Source organism: Rousettus aegyptiacus, unplaced genomic scaffold (genome assembly GCF_014176215.1).
Source record: "Rousettus aegyptiacus isolate mRouAeg1 unplaced genomic scaffold, mRouAeg1.p scaffold_m13_p_14, whole genome shotgun sequence".
NCBI classification, from domain to species: Eukaryota; Metazoa; Chordata; class Mammalia; order Chiroptera; family Pteropodidae; genus Rousettus; species Rousettus aegyptiacus.
In genome coordinates this window covers 32,288,615-32,305,005 of record NW_023416289.1, presented here as the reverse complement: position 1 = coordinate 32,305,005, position 16,391 = coordinate 32,288,615, and the positions used below count along the sequence as shown (strand labels likewise).

At 42.0% G+C, this 16,391-nt stretch overlaps 1 pseudogene; it reads right to left on the bottom strand.

Annotated features, from left to right (window-relative positions):
• Nucleotides 1-12,819: 12,819 nt before the first annotated feature.
• Nucleotides 12,820-15,656, bottom strand: LOC107521399 (annotated as a pseudogene).
• Nucleotides 15,657-16,391: the final 735 nt, after the last annotated feature.

Below are 16,391 nucleotides of genomic sequence, written 5' to 3'. Positions count from 1 at the left end.
CTATAACTATGTAAAAAGGACAACAAAAAAAGATTCCTCATCAGGAGGTACGTTGACCAGCCCTGGTGAGAAGCTGCAGGTATCTAGAAGCTGCATGTATCAATGCCAACTCAGGCACCAAAACAACGAAGTGGAATTTCTGGCTCGTGGGCACTGAGTACAGATGGAAGTAGAGCTCTGAGCCAGAGTAATAGCCATCGAGGTGGGCGCAAGAGGAAGGGAAACTGATCAAAATCCAGAAGTCTTGTAAAGCCAGAGAGTCCCTTCCTGGGAGAAGAGTCTAAAAGCAGTCTAAAAGAGTCTAAGTGCTCATTTTAAATTTTTCTAAAACAGAGCACTCAGGGATCCTACGTGTGTAGAAGCTGAACTCTTTCTTTCCTGCCAAAGGTTAAAATTCTACTCCTGCAATGCTAGCTCTCCTAACCTAGGCTGAAATCACATGAGCCAATACACTTTCTATATGACACTGATACTAGTCCCCTCTTTTCCAATTGTGTGTAAGCTAACTGGCATGATAAAGACATGTGTGGTAGCAAGCAGGCTGGATGTGCATGTAGCATGTGGTCGAACATTACATGTGCTCTAGAGTGGAGCAGTTTTATGTGCTTGATTGTCTATAGTGTATCTTGTCTGTCATGTATCCAGTGATTGCATGGTCTATTTGTATGTGGCATAGTGCAATATGCTGTGTGTGTGTCTTCAGGGTAGGGGTCAGGGGAAGTAGAGTAAATTACCATGATCATCAGATCCAAGATCTTGGATGTGAGTCCTCCCTCACTGTAGCAATCCTGAATTTATCCTAAGGCTACTTTTCCTGGTTGGGTAACATTGACCAGATTGAGGTTGGTACTCAACAGTAACTTGTCTCCAGTAGCCACCACACCAGATTCCATAAAAAATAAGGCAGCTTCCACTGAAGACACAGACAGAAAACACTTCATTAAAGGAATCACGAAGGTATGAGTTCCCCGTTTCCTCACCACTTGAAAGCAACTCACATACCCAGTATCTCCTGACTCACCTTCCACAGAGACCTTTCCTCTCCCAAGACTGCTTACATCACAGAGAAAATGATCTCTAAGAAGTACTCCCAGCTAGTGAAGATTTAAAGAAGTACAAATTAGTAGTTGCTAGATAGTCACAGGATGGGGAGAACAGCATAGGGAATGCAGTTAGCAATAATATATTGGCTAGGTGGAGAGCCAGAGGAGAGAAGGAGCAATTAGGGGGATCGTCTTATAAACTATATAAATGTCTAACCCATGTATTGTAAACTTGAAGCTAATTAAAATCAACAAATCAATTCATAAGGTAAAAAAAAAGTGTAAAAAAAAAAAAGTACTCCCAGCTAAAGGGAACAGTAGGAGGGGCTAGAACTAGAGATCCTCTGCCCGTCAGATAAGTACCACTACCCCAAACAGCTATCCCCTATGTGTGCACAGTGAAGGACCCCTCTACCTCCAAACCTCTCCCTCCATTCAAAGACTGAAAACCTCATGGGGTTTCTGCATGACTACTGGGCAATGATCTCCCAGCTGCCCCTTAAATTTATTGCTAGAAGCTGCTCAAAGATCACCACTAGGGGAGTGAGGTAGAGTGGGGCAAGGGTCCAGAAGACCATCTCATCCCTCTTTCCCATCCCTACCCATCTCGATGCCCAGTCCACTAGTCACCAGCAAAGCCAGCATAAGCAGTGTCCCCTTCATAGTGTCAACAGATGAAATGCCCTGCTCAGAGCAGGGTTTGTGCTGCTTATAAACTACTAACTCCTTGAGCCCAGCCCATAGACCTTCTTAGTCCTGAGTGCACGAACATGGCACATGTGACCCTCTCAGTCATCAGGGTGTTATGTGTGAGAAGCTCCTCCTACTCTGAGAGCAAAGCTCCTGGAGAAGATGTGGTTTCACTTTTGACAAAGACCAATTGGAGCTGACGTTTCTAATTGACTTCATTAAGTCAAATGCTCAGTTGTCTCAGCCCCAGCTGTCACCTGTTTCCTGGCCATCCTTTGTTCATCCTTCTCCCTGGTCTAGCCTAGCTCCAAACATAATTTTTCCCGAAATGTGGAGACAAAAATCATAAGAGGGGTCAAGGATAGGTCTATGCCACTATAGGTAAACAAAAAGTCAACCAGAAAACTTACTTTTGCCTAGGTTTAACTCCTGGAGACAAATATAGGGAGCTAGGCCTGATGGAGCCCTTCAAACATCTTCACTGCTGCACTCTCTGGATCAGGCCCCCAAAACAGGTGGACACCATCTTTGGGCTCTGAGTCACACCCTATCAGAAAAGTTGCAACTTGTGACCATGTGGGTTTTCTCAGGGGCTAGTGTGCTACCATGTCAGATCATGCCACCAGCGTCCCTTTCACCTTTAAGGGAGAAAATTCCTTGGCACCTTCGTGACTCACAGTGGCTCCAGACTTGTTTTGTTCCCCTGGCTCTCTCACTGTCCGCCATTAGTGAATCTGGCCCCAAAAGGGGCTTACACTGCACAGTCCATCCAGAAACACGAGTGAACAGTTGTGAGGTTGTGTAGTTTCTCCCCTGTGTCAGAGACTCTGAGGTGTCCACAGCCTTACAGGCCCTATGAGCTGGAGTTCTATAGACCAGAGTGCCGGGTTGTCCAGAGGTAGTACTCGATCTGCTTAAACTCTCTCAAGAATTCAACTCAGCCTTCTATGCAGGGAAACAGTTTACTGGCGCAAACAAGATGAGATGGTTCATGGAAACTCAGGCAGAAAAAAAAACTTGAGAAAGCTCCCACTGGCCAAATCTGGAACAATTAGTACTGAAACAAGGAAACAATGGACCTAAAAGACACACTAGGCCAGATGGATTTAGTAGATATTTTCAGAGCATTTCATCCCAAAGCAGCAAAATATACATTCTTCTCAAATGCACATGAAACATTTTCCAGGATAACCACATTAGAACACAAGACAAGCATCAAAAAATTTGAGATTGAAATCATATCGACCGTCTTCTCCAACCTGAATAGTATGAAACTAGAAATCGACTATGAGAAAAAAAACTGGAAAATACACAAACACATGGAGGTTAAATAACACGAGCTACTAAACAATGAATGGGTTAACAATGATATCAAGGAAGAAATCAAAAGATACCTAGAGACAAATGAAAATGAAAACACAATGATTGAAAATTTACAAGAAACAGCAAAAGCTGTCCTAAGAGGGAAGTTCATAGCAATACAAGCTTACTTCAAGAAATAAGAAAAAGCTCAAATAAACAATCTAACCTAACACTTACCTAGAAAAAGAACAGCAAACACAGTCCAAAGTGAAAAGGAAGGAAACAATAAAGATCAAAGTGGAAACAAACAAAATAGAATCTAGAAAAACAATACAAAAGATTAATGAGAGACCAGGCAAAATGGTGGAGATGATAAAAGCTTTGCTCATCCCCTCTTGTGACCACATCAAAACTGAGATGGAAACACGGAACGAACAGCAAGCAAAGTCACCTGAGAGTCCAGAAGAAGAGAAGCTCTACAACTAGGGAGAGAAATGAGAAATCACCCTGCAACAGTCGGAGGTAGGAGAAGGCGAAGAAGGGAGGCTGCCCAGTCCCCAGCGACTGAGTGGCACAGAGGCTGCGGCAGCAGCTGGCCGCTGCAGACGCCTCCTAAAGGGGCCATGTCAGCCAGCGGACTTCCATGGTGACAGACTTGCTTGCTCTGAGCATCAGCACAGGGTTAGCTCCACAGGGGCCACCAGGGACTTACGGGGGACGCTGAGTTGTCAGAGCGAGGAAGGGTGGTAGGCGAGGCTCTCTCCTGGGCAGAAGCGCTGTCGGTATCCACCGTTCCTCTGCTGAGCCCTCCCCGCTCCCGCCGTGCAGACTCGGCACCGCCACAATGAGACATCACCAAACTGGATAACAGAGGTCGCTCCGCCCAGAGGATTCCCTGAAACTCGTGGGCCTACCCAAGCCACGTTCAGTTGTGTCCTTGGAGAGTCCTGCGCCACTTTCTGAGCAGCGCCAAGACTCACAATGGTAGCAGCTGGCCTCGGTTTCCAGCGTGGCTTCTTGAGGCAACTATAAGCACAGAACCTGTGGATTGCTTACTGAGTCTTAACAGGTGGCCCCAGAGGGGCACAGGCTGGGGCTAAACCCTCTCAGGACTGTGCCACTGGTCACCTACTACACAAAGCTTCACTAATAAGACTAGGAGACTTAGGAGCTTTGCTTTGTACATAGAAACAGACACAAAATGGGAAGAAAAAGAAGCAGAAACCATATGAAAGAACAGACAGGAAAAATGGAGTCAAGTAATCTAAAAGATGCAGATTTCAAAACACTGGTTATAAAGATGCTCAATGAAATTAAGGAAAGTGTAGATGAACTCAGTGAAAAGTTTAACAAAAAGATAAAAACATAAAAATGGAGATGTAAATTATAAAAGGGAACCAGTCAGAAATGAAGAACACATTATCTGAGACGAAGAGTATATATTAGATGGACTAAAAAGAGTAGAGGAAGAAGAGGATTGAAACACCAATATAGAGGATGAGGAAGCCAAGGACACTCAATCAAAACATTGAGAAAAAAAGTAACCAAGAACGTGATAATAATTTAAGGAGCCTATGGGACAAAATTAAGGGTAACAACATCCATGTTATAGGGTTACCTGAAGAGGGAGAACAAGAAGTTGAAGAGCTATTTGAAAAAATAAATATGGAAAACTTCTTTCACCCGGTAAAGGAAATAAGACATACAACCCCAGGAAGCTCAGAGAGTCCCCCCGCAAAATGAACCTAAAGTTCACACTAAGATACATCATAATTAAAATGCCAAAGGTTAAATACAAAGAGAAAATCTTAAAAGCAGCAAAAGAAAAGCAATTAGTTACAAAGAAGCACCCATAACATTGGCAGCTGATTTCTCAAAAAACTTTGCAGGACAGAAGGACTTAGCCACAAAATATTCAAAGTGTTAAAACCCCAATATCTACAAACAAGAGTACTTTATCCGACAAAGCTATCATTTAGAGTCAAAGGACAGATAAAGAGCTTCCCAGACAAAAATAAGCTAATAGAATTCATCAACACCAAGCCAGTATTACAGGAAATATTGGAAGGATTTCTTTAAGAAGAAGAAACACGTATCAAAAACAGTAATAAAGAATGGTAATAACTACTTTCCTATCAACAAGTACCTCAAATGGAAAGAATTAAGCGCTCCAATCAAAAGATAGGGTTGCTGAATGGATAGGAAAACAAGGCCTCTATATATGCTGCCTACAAGAGACTCATTTCAGATTAAAAAACACACTCTGACTAAAAGGAGGGGCATGGAAAAAGATATTGCTTTGATGGACCTAGAAGGTATTACGCTGAATGAAGCAAGTCAGATAGAGAAAGACAAATACTACATGATTTCACTCGCATACATGTGAAATCTAAAGAACAAAATAACAACAGTAACAAAAACGGAAGGAAATAAACTCATATATACAGAGAATATTTTGAGAGCTACTAGATGGAGGGGTTAGGGGGGACAGTGAAAAAGGACAGATGGATTAAGTAGTACAAATAGATAGATACAAATAGTCATGGAGATATAAAGTGTAGCATAAGGAAAATAGTCAACAATGTTGTAAAAATGTGTAAGGGGAAAGAGGGGTACCTGATATAGTAGGGTGACCACTTCATGAGTTACATAGATCGCTAATTACTATGCTGTACAACGGAAACTAATATATATTTTTTCTGGATAACTTAGATCTTATTTGTCAGCCTGCATTTTCAGAAACACAAATGTCATCCCAAAACTTTCTGATATCTTTGTTTTTAACTGTTATGGCTTGTTGAATCAAAACAGCTGAATTTAATATAAGTTCAATGAGAAAAATTAACTCATCTTTCTGGGCTTGAGATACTGAACAAGCAACATATGACCTCATCTGAACCCTGCGGATGTATTTTTCACCCAAGAAATTTCAGATTTCACCAAGAGAACCATTTTCCTGAATAACGAATTTGACGGGGAAGTGAGCATACACAGGCTTCATCTTGTAAGGAAAACCCAGTGTAACACCCTTGATCATGTTCTGTGCATGACTACAGATAGTGCAAACTGTACTGCCAGTTTTTTTCTAACTTTCCACCATTTGTCAACCCAGAAATGGTAATTATGTGATGTGATGAAGATGTTAGCTAACACTATATTGATAATCATTTGCAATATAAAATGTGAATTGATGCATTGTACCCCTTAGACTGACATAATGTTGCATGGCAAATACATCCTAATAAAGTTGGGGAAAATGTATTTTTCTAAATCACAGAAAGGTAAACAAAAAAGAGTAAGTTTTACTATATGCAAATTTTTAAATGTAAGCCTCAAACAAGGCATAAAATATTGACACATATAACTCAGTTGAATTACAAATATTATGCTGAGTGAAGGAAATCAGACCAAAAACAGTGCATATTGCATGCTTCCATGTCATAAAGTTCTAGAAAATACAAACATCTATACAGCAGGTCTTTAATAATGTCGTTTTATTCAACACCGTTTTGTTATAATGTTTATAAGATGCCATTGGAACTTAACTCTCGTTCGTATCAATTAGCCTATGGTGAAATTGGTTTTGTTATAGGTCCTTTTGCTTAAAGTTGCAGAACCTATTGACAACATTAAGTGAGGACTAACTGTGCTGACAGAAAGGCATAGCCTTGAGATGAGGAAGGAAACAAGGAGAAGCAGGAGAGAGGTATTTCAAAGAGGTGCAAGGAAACTTTTAGGAGCGACTGATCTTGATCATGGTGTTTTTTCTAATTTATACAATTGTCAAAAGTTACAAATTGTACACTTAAATATGTGTCTTCTTGCATGTTAATTACACTTCAATAAAGTTATTTAAACAAAATAATTAAATATATACAAAATTTTAAAATACAATTAAAAACAACTTAGTGGACATAGATTAAGGCATGTAATAAGGAACAGGCACTCTTCAAGCATATGTAGAACATTATAAAAATTGACCATACGTTGGGACATAAAGTATGCCTCAAGTTTCAAAGGATTTTGAAGTCATTCAGAGCATATAGTTTGGTCTCAATGAATTAATATAGAAATCAATAATTTAAAAAGTCAGAAATTCCTCATGTTTATGGAAATTAATGATTAGGTTAGATTGCTTTTACTGTGTAACCAACAGCCCCAAAGTTCAATGGATTAAAATGAGAATCATTTATGATCACCCATGTGCTACAGCTTGGCTGGAGTGTCAGCTGATATAAACTGGGCTTGGCTAGACAGTGACCATTCAAGCTGTGGGTCTGGTAGGACGTGGCTCCCCCTGCAGGTTGGGCTTAAGTCAGATCCACATCTCTTCATTCTGGGGCTCAAGCTAAAGAACCTGTGCTACTAGAGGGAAAATAGTCCCATAGTGATGACAGGTGTGAGAAGGAAAGACCAACTGTACAGTCATAGTGAAGCAACTGATGACTTAACATCCCATTGTCCCAATCATGTGACATAGCTGAGACTAATATCAGTGGAATGAGAAAGTATACCCCTGCAATGTAGCTGCGGAGTATACGTTTTTGAACAGTTTAATCTGCAACAAACCGACAAAACTTTGGGTATGGAGACATTAAAAAGAAAAATAGAAAAGACACGGAAAATCAATATTGTTAAAACTTTACCAAAGACCCTTTAGTCATCAAAATAAGAAGATTTATAAAAATTTTATGTACATTTTTAAATTTTAGATAAAATGTACAAGTTCCAAGAAAAATATTTTTAAAACTGACATGAGGATAAAGAGAAACCCTGAATAGTTCTTATGGGCAAACTGTTAACAGCAGTCATAGGCTCTTTCCATAGAACCAATCCTGGAAAGATGATGTTGCTTTTACCTTCCTTCAGCACTGTCTCCTTAAAAGGTACTTAGATAAATGAGAAATGCTGTGTTTGAGATATTGTCTATCAAGAGATCTTTTATTTAGGAACGCTACCTGAACCAGAAAGACTGACTGGCACATAGATACTGAATAACTACGTGATTAGAATGATATAAAGACTGATGGAAAGCAAGGCCATGACTTCCTTGAACTAAAGTGGACATTTGATTTGTGTCTTGTGAGTGAGTGTACACCATGCAGGGAAAGCACATAGGAGCTGAGCTCATACTTTGTAAGGTGTTGTGAATCAGAATAAAAGACTGTCCAGCACCTTTTGGCCACAAGAGGATGGTTGACCAAGTCTAGAGGATGGCAGGGCCTCAAGGTGAAAGAAGCCTGGGTCCCTGAATTGCGTCCAAGAGGAACACTCCATGTAGACTTCGAACACTATATTTGAAAGGATAATAAACCAAAATCTTTAATCTTAAAAAATACTACAGCTACAATAATTTTTTAATGGGTACACATTATAAAAAGATGTAAATTGTAATGATGAAATATAAATGGAGAGGAATAAAAGGGTAGGGTTTTTGTATGCAATCAAAGTTGTTATTAACAGTTTAAAATAGACTATTAAAGCATTAAGAAGTTTTATGTAAGCCCCATGGTAACCACAAAGCAAAAACAGTAGATACACAAAATACACAAAATAGATAGACAAAATAAAAAGAGACGGGAATCAAAGCATACCACTATCGAAAATCATCAATTCACATATGAAGACAGCAAGAGAGGAAAAAACAGCCAGAAATCAACTAATAAGATGGCATTCGTAAGTCCTTACCGATCAGTAATTACTTTAAATGTAAGTAGACTGAATTCTACAATCAAAAGGCATAGGGTGGCTGAATGGACTAGATGCTGCTTATAAGAGACTCATTTCAGCTTTAAGGGCACATGTAGGTTCACAGTGAAGGAATAGAAAAATAAATTCCATGAAAGTAGAAACAAAAAGAAGCAATACCAGGTAAAATAAGCTTTGAGTCAAAAACTGTAACAAGAGGCAAGAGTCATTATATAATAATAAAAGAGTCAATTCATCAAGAGGAATTAATAATTGTAAATATATACGCACCCAACATCAGAGCACCTTATTGAGCAGATACCAACAGATCTGAAGAGAAAAACAGACAACACATCCTTGCCAGCACTTGTCTCTTGTCTTTTTGAGAACAGTTATTCTAACAGGTGAAAGGTGACATCTCACCATGGTTTCAATTTGTATTTCCCTGATCATTGGTGATGTTGAGCATATTTTCATGTACTTGTCCTCCATTTATATGTCTTCTTTGGAAAAATATCAACCAAGAGTACTACATCAAACAAAGCTGTCCTTCAAAAATTAAAGAGAAACTGAGACATTCCAAGATAAAAAAAAAGCCAACATACAGACGACAGGAGTCCCTAAAGAAGAAAACCAAAGCAAGAGAACAAAACAAATACTAAAACTATAATTCTAGAAAACCTTCCTGAAATAAAAATATTTGAAATTATATATCAAAAAGGTACTTGGTATTTTTGAATGGCCAACAGTAAAATATATTCTGTTAAGTTTATTAGACTTTAGAGAAATTTTTTAAATCTTAAAACGGAAGTTTCTAGGCAAAAAAAAAAAAAAGTCTCAGAAGGGAAAAACGTTATCATAAGACTTTGACAGCAATACTTTATGCCAAAAGAAAATGGATTACTCTATTTAAGATACTCAAGCAAAGAAAATGTGACCTGAAAAATTTATACCTAGCAAAACTGACTTTCAGGTAAAAGGTACAGAAAAACTACTATCAGCATGCAAAAATTCAGGCAGTATTATTCTTTTGTTTCTTGCCTGAATTATCTCCTAGAGAATGGGCTTCATACAGCCAACATAACTGAGACATCAAAATTATGACTAGTGATGAGCGTCAAATATGTAATTATTTTAGAACTAAGACCAAAAGAGAGTTAAGAAGGAAAGAGTCTAATATGTAATAACTATATGCTCTGACAATATATAGTACAATAATTTTTAAATGAGGAAAAAGCAAGAATATATGCTAAAAGAAAAATTTTAACTGGTTTCATAATCATAATAGTGGCAATCATAGTAGTACTTTTAATCTGAGACTCTTAGGTGTGCAATGTGGTATTCTGTTTCACTCCCAAGTGGAGAACTGCAATTTAATTCTAACACTACCCAGTTAGTATCAGCCTCTACAAGTTTAAGGAGAAAGTCCTCCACAAGATTTCTGTTACTTAAGATGACAGCCATTAGTAGGGTCCCCAGGCCATTCACACTTCTGACCAACAGGCTACAAATTCAGGGGCTCCCATGACCTCCTCATGTCTAATAATGTACTAGCCTGATTCACAGACATCAGGAAAAGAGATATACTTACAATTTTATTATAAAGGATATATGTAGGGTAAGGTCTGGATGTAGGAGAGCAGAGCTTCCCTGACCCCTCCTCATGGAGTCAGGGCACACCACTCTCGCAACTCATTGATATGTTCAATAACCAGGAAGCTCCACTGAGCCTCGCTTTCCACAGTTTTTATTTGGTAGCAATGGCTGACTAAATCACTGACCACATGATCGAACTCAATCTCCAGCCCCTCCCCAATCCACCCAGCAGAGTTCAGGCTGACCCAAAGTCCCAACCTTCTAATCACATGATTAGTCTTTCCAATAACTAGTCCCCACCCTGAAAATATCTAGAGGACCAAAATGACTCACTTCATTAGCAATAACAAGACACTCCTATCACTCAGGATATTCCATTTTTTGAAATTCTGTGCCAGGAACAAGAGACAAATATTATTTTCCTCTGGGTCCTTATGAACCAGGACACTCAATGTATAAAGTAGAAGGAGAAAAGAATTAAAAAATGCTATAGTCCTGAATTTGAATTGGAAGTATCAGAATGATCATATCCTCAAATATATGTAATATAGATGAATGCATATATAATATAGATTAGATGTAACATAGTTGAGTTAGAAGATAAGTTAAATGCTATAGTCTTGAATTTGAATCGGACAGTAAATTGTTACAACCATTTTGGAAAATGATTTCACAATATCTAGAAAAGTGAAATATTACAGATACCCTATAACCTAGCAATTCTACTCTTTTGCTGTATTAGAGAAATATGTGAACCAAGATAAGAGCGTGCATAGATACACTGTTTATAAAAGTTATAAACTAGAAACAACTCAAATAGCCATCAACGGTGATGGTTAAATCACTTGTACTGTCTTCATCGATGGAATATTACCCAGCAACTAAAATGAATGATTACACTACACATAAACACGGATGAATCTCTAAAATGTAAGGCTGAACGGAAGTAAACACAGAAGCATACATACAGGATGATTTAATTAACATAAAATCCCAATGCATTCGATACTAAACGATAATTGTTTAAGCATACATACATAGGGGATAAAACTATACAGAGAAGTAAAGGAGTGATCGACACATGATTCGGCATGATAGTTACCCTGGAGAGGGTAACCGTAGGGGCATGTGCTTGGAACAGGGAACATGTAGGAGACTGATTATGTTCTACTTCTCGAACTAGGAGGTAGGTCTACTGGTATGTTTTTGTTTTCTTCAAATTGTGTGTGTGTGTTTTCTACCCTCGGTATATATAATTCTCAATATAAAATTGAAAAAGAAAAGAAAAACCATGACTTCAAGTTGAACCCAGAGGGCAGGGCAGCAACAGGACAGGGCTCTGGGTCTAGGGAGCAGTTTTTAGGGTGGGGAAAGCTTGAACATGCTTACTTACGAGCCACTGTCCCCGTGACAGCGATGAGGAGGCAGCCAGGGCTGCTGCAGGTCAATGGGTTTGAGAGAGAGAAAAAGTAACTGAACCCACATTTCCTCTTGATGAAGGCAGGGGGGTAGACTCTTGCCTAAGCCCTGAGCAGGGTGGGAAAGGAAGACAACCAGGACCAGACAAAGGAATCTCAGAGCAAACACCAATGGGTGAGATGAGCCCCTGCAACACACGGAGTTGGCGAATGACTGTGATACAGGGTAGGACTTGCAGAGACAGCTGGCCAGAAGGCCCTGGCCCTGAACGTTCACCTCCAACACGGGCACAGCCCTGGGGGCAATGTGCAGAGGGTCTGCAGCTGGCTCAGTGGCCCCTTCTCAAGAGGGAGCTGACCTGAGACAGGATCACACTGCTGTGACCTCAAAGCCAGACTGATGTCTGACCACCTGGCTGGGCCATGAAAGTAGGAACCTACCTGGCAGTCTTCATATACTATCCCCCATATGAGTCATGTGTCCCCTCAGCAGGTGATTCCAGCTGCATAGTGGCAGGCCTCGCAGACACAAGGTGTGCCCACACATACAGTGCCACAGACACTACTGTTGAAGTAACACAGATCCCACTATTCCATGCCAGGACCCACATACGAACTGCAGAAATGCTTTATTCTACAGTCTCTTACCTGGATGATAATGGTTACTCACTTTTTTCCCAGATGTCAACAAAGCTTTTATTACAAATAATTAAATCTCTCAGATATCTCAAACAGTATCAGACACAATTTCTTATCTCTAACACGGAGCAGAGCAACCACTCAATACTAGAACCCAGTGAAGTGTTAAATTTCAAGCTTCTGATCACATCACATGGTGACCAGGCAAAGCTTATGTGTTTTCTCACATTATCTAACTGTGTGTCTCGAAAATCTTGTCATTGAAGTTGGAGACAAAGTTTCTATTTCATATTCTAAGTGCAGGAAGTTGATAGAAATAAAATCCAGTGAAAAAAACGATGATTTCAATTCCATTTTTTAAAAATGTTTATTTAGTTTCTCTGCCCATTTCTTTCCTCCTTTAATTCCACCCCCCACCCACTTCCACCCCTTAAGAACTGGATCTCTGAAGGCAGGACGTCTCCTCCCACACGCTCGTGGTGTGCACCTGGGGCCTGGCGCACCCAGGGTATGGTCCATGGCTCCACCTGGGCGTAAACCAAGGACCTTCGGTGTGTAAAGCAGATGTGCTGACCGCTACACAATGGAGCCACCCCCTTGACTGAGTTTTTTTAAAAAAGCAAATTTAATTTTGAAGAGAGAGAGGGAAAGGAAGACATAGGATTAAGAGTCGAAACTATGACAAAGGCTGGTAGCTATACATAGCATGTCGTAGCTCTGAAAACTGTCACATGACATTTCAAAATAAAGTGGTTTTGTAGATTCTGGGGGTATTATAAACATGTCATATTTGATATTGCCTGAATTTACTTTAAAGCCTTTTTTTTTTTTTTGTAAACAAAAGTCAAAGCCTTTAAGAGAAGCATCTCTTGAAGGAAAAAAGTCATTTGTTATGAAATTGTGAGGCATTCATCATGCATGAACTTGAGACCTATTGCCCACTGCTCCTCAGAATTAAACTGAGTTTTGATGAGCCAGGAGCTACCACTGCCTCTATGTCTTCAATCTTACCTTTCTCCACATCCATCCTGTAAGAAAGTCAAAAATGTGTCTAACTTTTTGCAATCTCTTTTTTCAACTGTTTGTTGTACACAGCCCAGGAAAGCTACCATCACAGAGCAAACTTCGCCCCAGGAAAACCATACCTCCTCCAAACCCCTGAAACACCGCAACAGCAGCTCCTTGGTTTTGTCTGTCTGAGGCTCCAAATGTGAATCGTTTTCATAGAGCGAGTTGACACCTCTGAAATTTCAGACACATCTTACCAGTGTGGGCATGAAGCAGGAACGCTGTCCAGCCCCAAGCAGCGTTAGCCTGATTCCATTCCACAGGACCACTGTGCAGGCGACCCAGTCTGAAGTTACTAACTGTACCAAATTGTCCACTGTGAAGATGTTGAAGGTCTCCTTGAAGACATTGATTTTCTCAGCTTGCCCAGCTGCATCTGGGCGTAACGAATCTGGCTTCTACGCTCTCCAGCCCCATCATCCAGGTCCAACGCTGTCATTCAAATCACGTATTCCCTCCGACACTGAGCTTCCTCCCCAGCCTCAGCCTGGCACGTCTCAAGATTTTTCTGCCACTGTCTTGTGGCTCTTTACCACACCTTTCAGCTCCTGTATCAGTGTCTCCTCCTCCAATGCCAGCTCACGCAGCTCCATCTGGAGCTGTCTGCTGTCATCCTCATTCATTTGCTCTAAGATCTTCAAACAGTGTTTGCAGTCCTGACATTCATCTTCAGTGACATTGAGCTCGGTGTCTAGCTGGTCTAAAAGAGGATCTGCATTCCTCACACAGAGGTGATCCACATCTCTCCGGCTAGACAGAATGTCAAAAGGGCCCCCCAGTGATCTTCAGTCTTTGGCTAATGCTCTCCACGTGGCTGCAGCCAGATGCCTCCCCATCGGAGTCAAGCTATGGCACTTTGTATAGACACCGTCCATGCTAGGTTCAGTAAGTGGCTCCCTCCTGAGTTAGCCTCTTCCTCCTGGTCCCCGGTGGGCTGGGGCAAGTTGTGAGCTCTTAGAGGAGACTCGGTCTGGTGTGGGAGCTGGCACACGCAGTGGCCTGCACACTGCTGCTGCTGGGCGTCTCACCCCATCTCTTCTTGGGACCCAGAGCCGCCATCCTAGTCCAGTAGACTGAGGGACACCATGGCCTCATGTTAGCTCTGGAGAAACGCTTCCAGAACTGCCATCACTTAGTCTTCAGCTACTTCTTCATCCGCCACCAACAGTAAGTCACATTTGTGAGCATCTATTAAACATCTGTCAGTGTTCTGAGCCATTCACTTAACTGATGTTCACTAGCACCTTGGGAGCCAGATGTTGGGCAAGGGGCTGTGACCACTGCAGACACAGACCCCATCCCCATGACGAGTGGGGCCTAGGGGTGGAAAACAACTCCAAAAATGCCCACATGGGGTGTACACGCTCTTATATTCTGAAAGAACTCCCCCCGCCCAAGCCCTCTGGCTGCTGCACCTCTTCCCAAAACACCTGAAAAAGTTGGCTGCTCTTTGCTTTCTCTTCCTTCTCCTCATCTCAGTGGGCTTTCCCCCACTGCTGCACTAAAACGGCTTATTCAAGTTCACTGGTCATCTCTGGTTTCCCAAACGCTGTTGCAGCTTATTTCACCAAGGCCTCTCTGATGCTTACTCCAGCCCACCTCACCGGCTGCCCCTGCTCCACCCCCAGTGCCGAGGCATAAATGCGGGAGCACCTCAGGGCTCCAGCTTGGGCCCTTTCTCTTTTTTGTCTCACTCTTTTTCCACGTGACTTCACCTGTGACTTCAAATACCTCTATAAACAGATGGCTCCAAAATGTATCTCCAGCCCCGACTCCTGCCCTGAGCTCCAAACATATAATTATATGTGCGCTCCATGTGACAGACACCTCCATATGTCAAACGTTTTCGATTTACACTCGCACACAAACCTGTTCTGCCGTCTTTCCCCTCCAGGGAAACTGATACATCCGCCCGGATGCTCGGTCCAAACAGACTGAGTATAATGAAGTTTTTAAATACATTTTTTTTTAATAGAAGAAAAGGAAGGAAAGAGGAAAGGAAGAAGTGAGGGAGGGCTCACATTACAGTAAATGTAATCTGTCCCCACCGGCCCCTAACAGTGAGACCCCCGATCCCCTCCCAGGGTTCCCGTGGTCTTCCCTTAAGGACACCTGGACCCCTCACCCAAGTGGCCCCTGAACTGCACAGGGCCAGCAGCACCTCGATGCCTCCCCTTCCACGTGGCACAGACCTGGTCAGTTCGATCTCCATCGCAGACAGAACTTCTGTGCCTCTCTAAAGACACTCCCTCCACCCCCATGAAAGCTGTGTCTCAGGTTGGAGGGAGCCCCTCTCCCCAGGGTCAGTGAGTCCCTAGTCCCCAGGGTCAGAGTTGAGCAAATTCTCGGGGGATGGATGGAGAGAGCTGAGCCCAGCTGGGCAGGGCCATGGGAAGGGGCAGTTCAGGGACAGGCAGAGACTCAAAGCTCTTATCTGGCTGCCAGGACAGCAGGTCCTGGCTGAGATCCCCACAGCTCAGGAATACAGCAACACCAGGCCATGGGTTAGGCACAAGGCTGAAGAGACCCAGCAATCCTTGTTAGCGCCACTGGCTCAGGTGGAAGATGGAGTTTCCAGAACACTCTGGGACTGAAGGAGGGCAAGCAAACGTCAGGCCTGGTGAAATGCATCTCCCTGGCCTTGAACCTCACCCTCAGTGTCTGCAAGGCTGACAGTGGACAAGGCGCTGATGGCCCAGCATTGTCACACAGGAGTGAGCTAGCCGTGTCGTGCAGGTGCCTATGACAGGTATGCGTCACGTAACTTCAGGCAGGTAGAGGTTGTGAGAGTCATGTAACCAGTGGGCAGGGCAGGCATGTGTAACATGTGCAGGTATACCTGCACGGCAGACGAGGAGGAGAGTGTGCACTGGGGTGGAACCATGGGAGTGACAGGTGAACGGCTGGGCATGGACAGGTGAGCACTTTCCTTCAAAGTACCAGATGT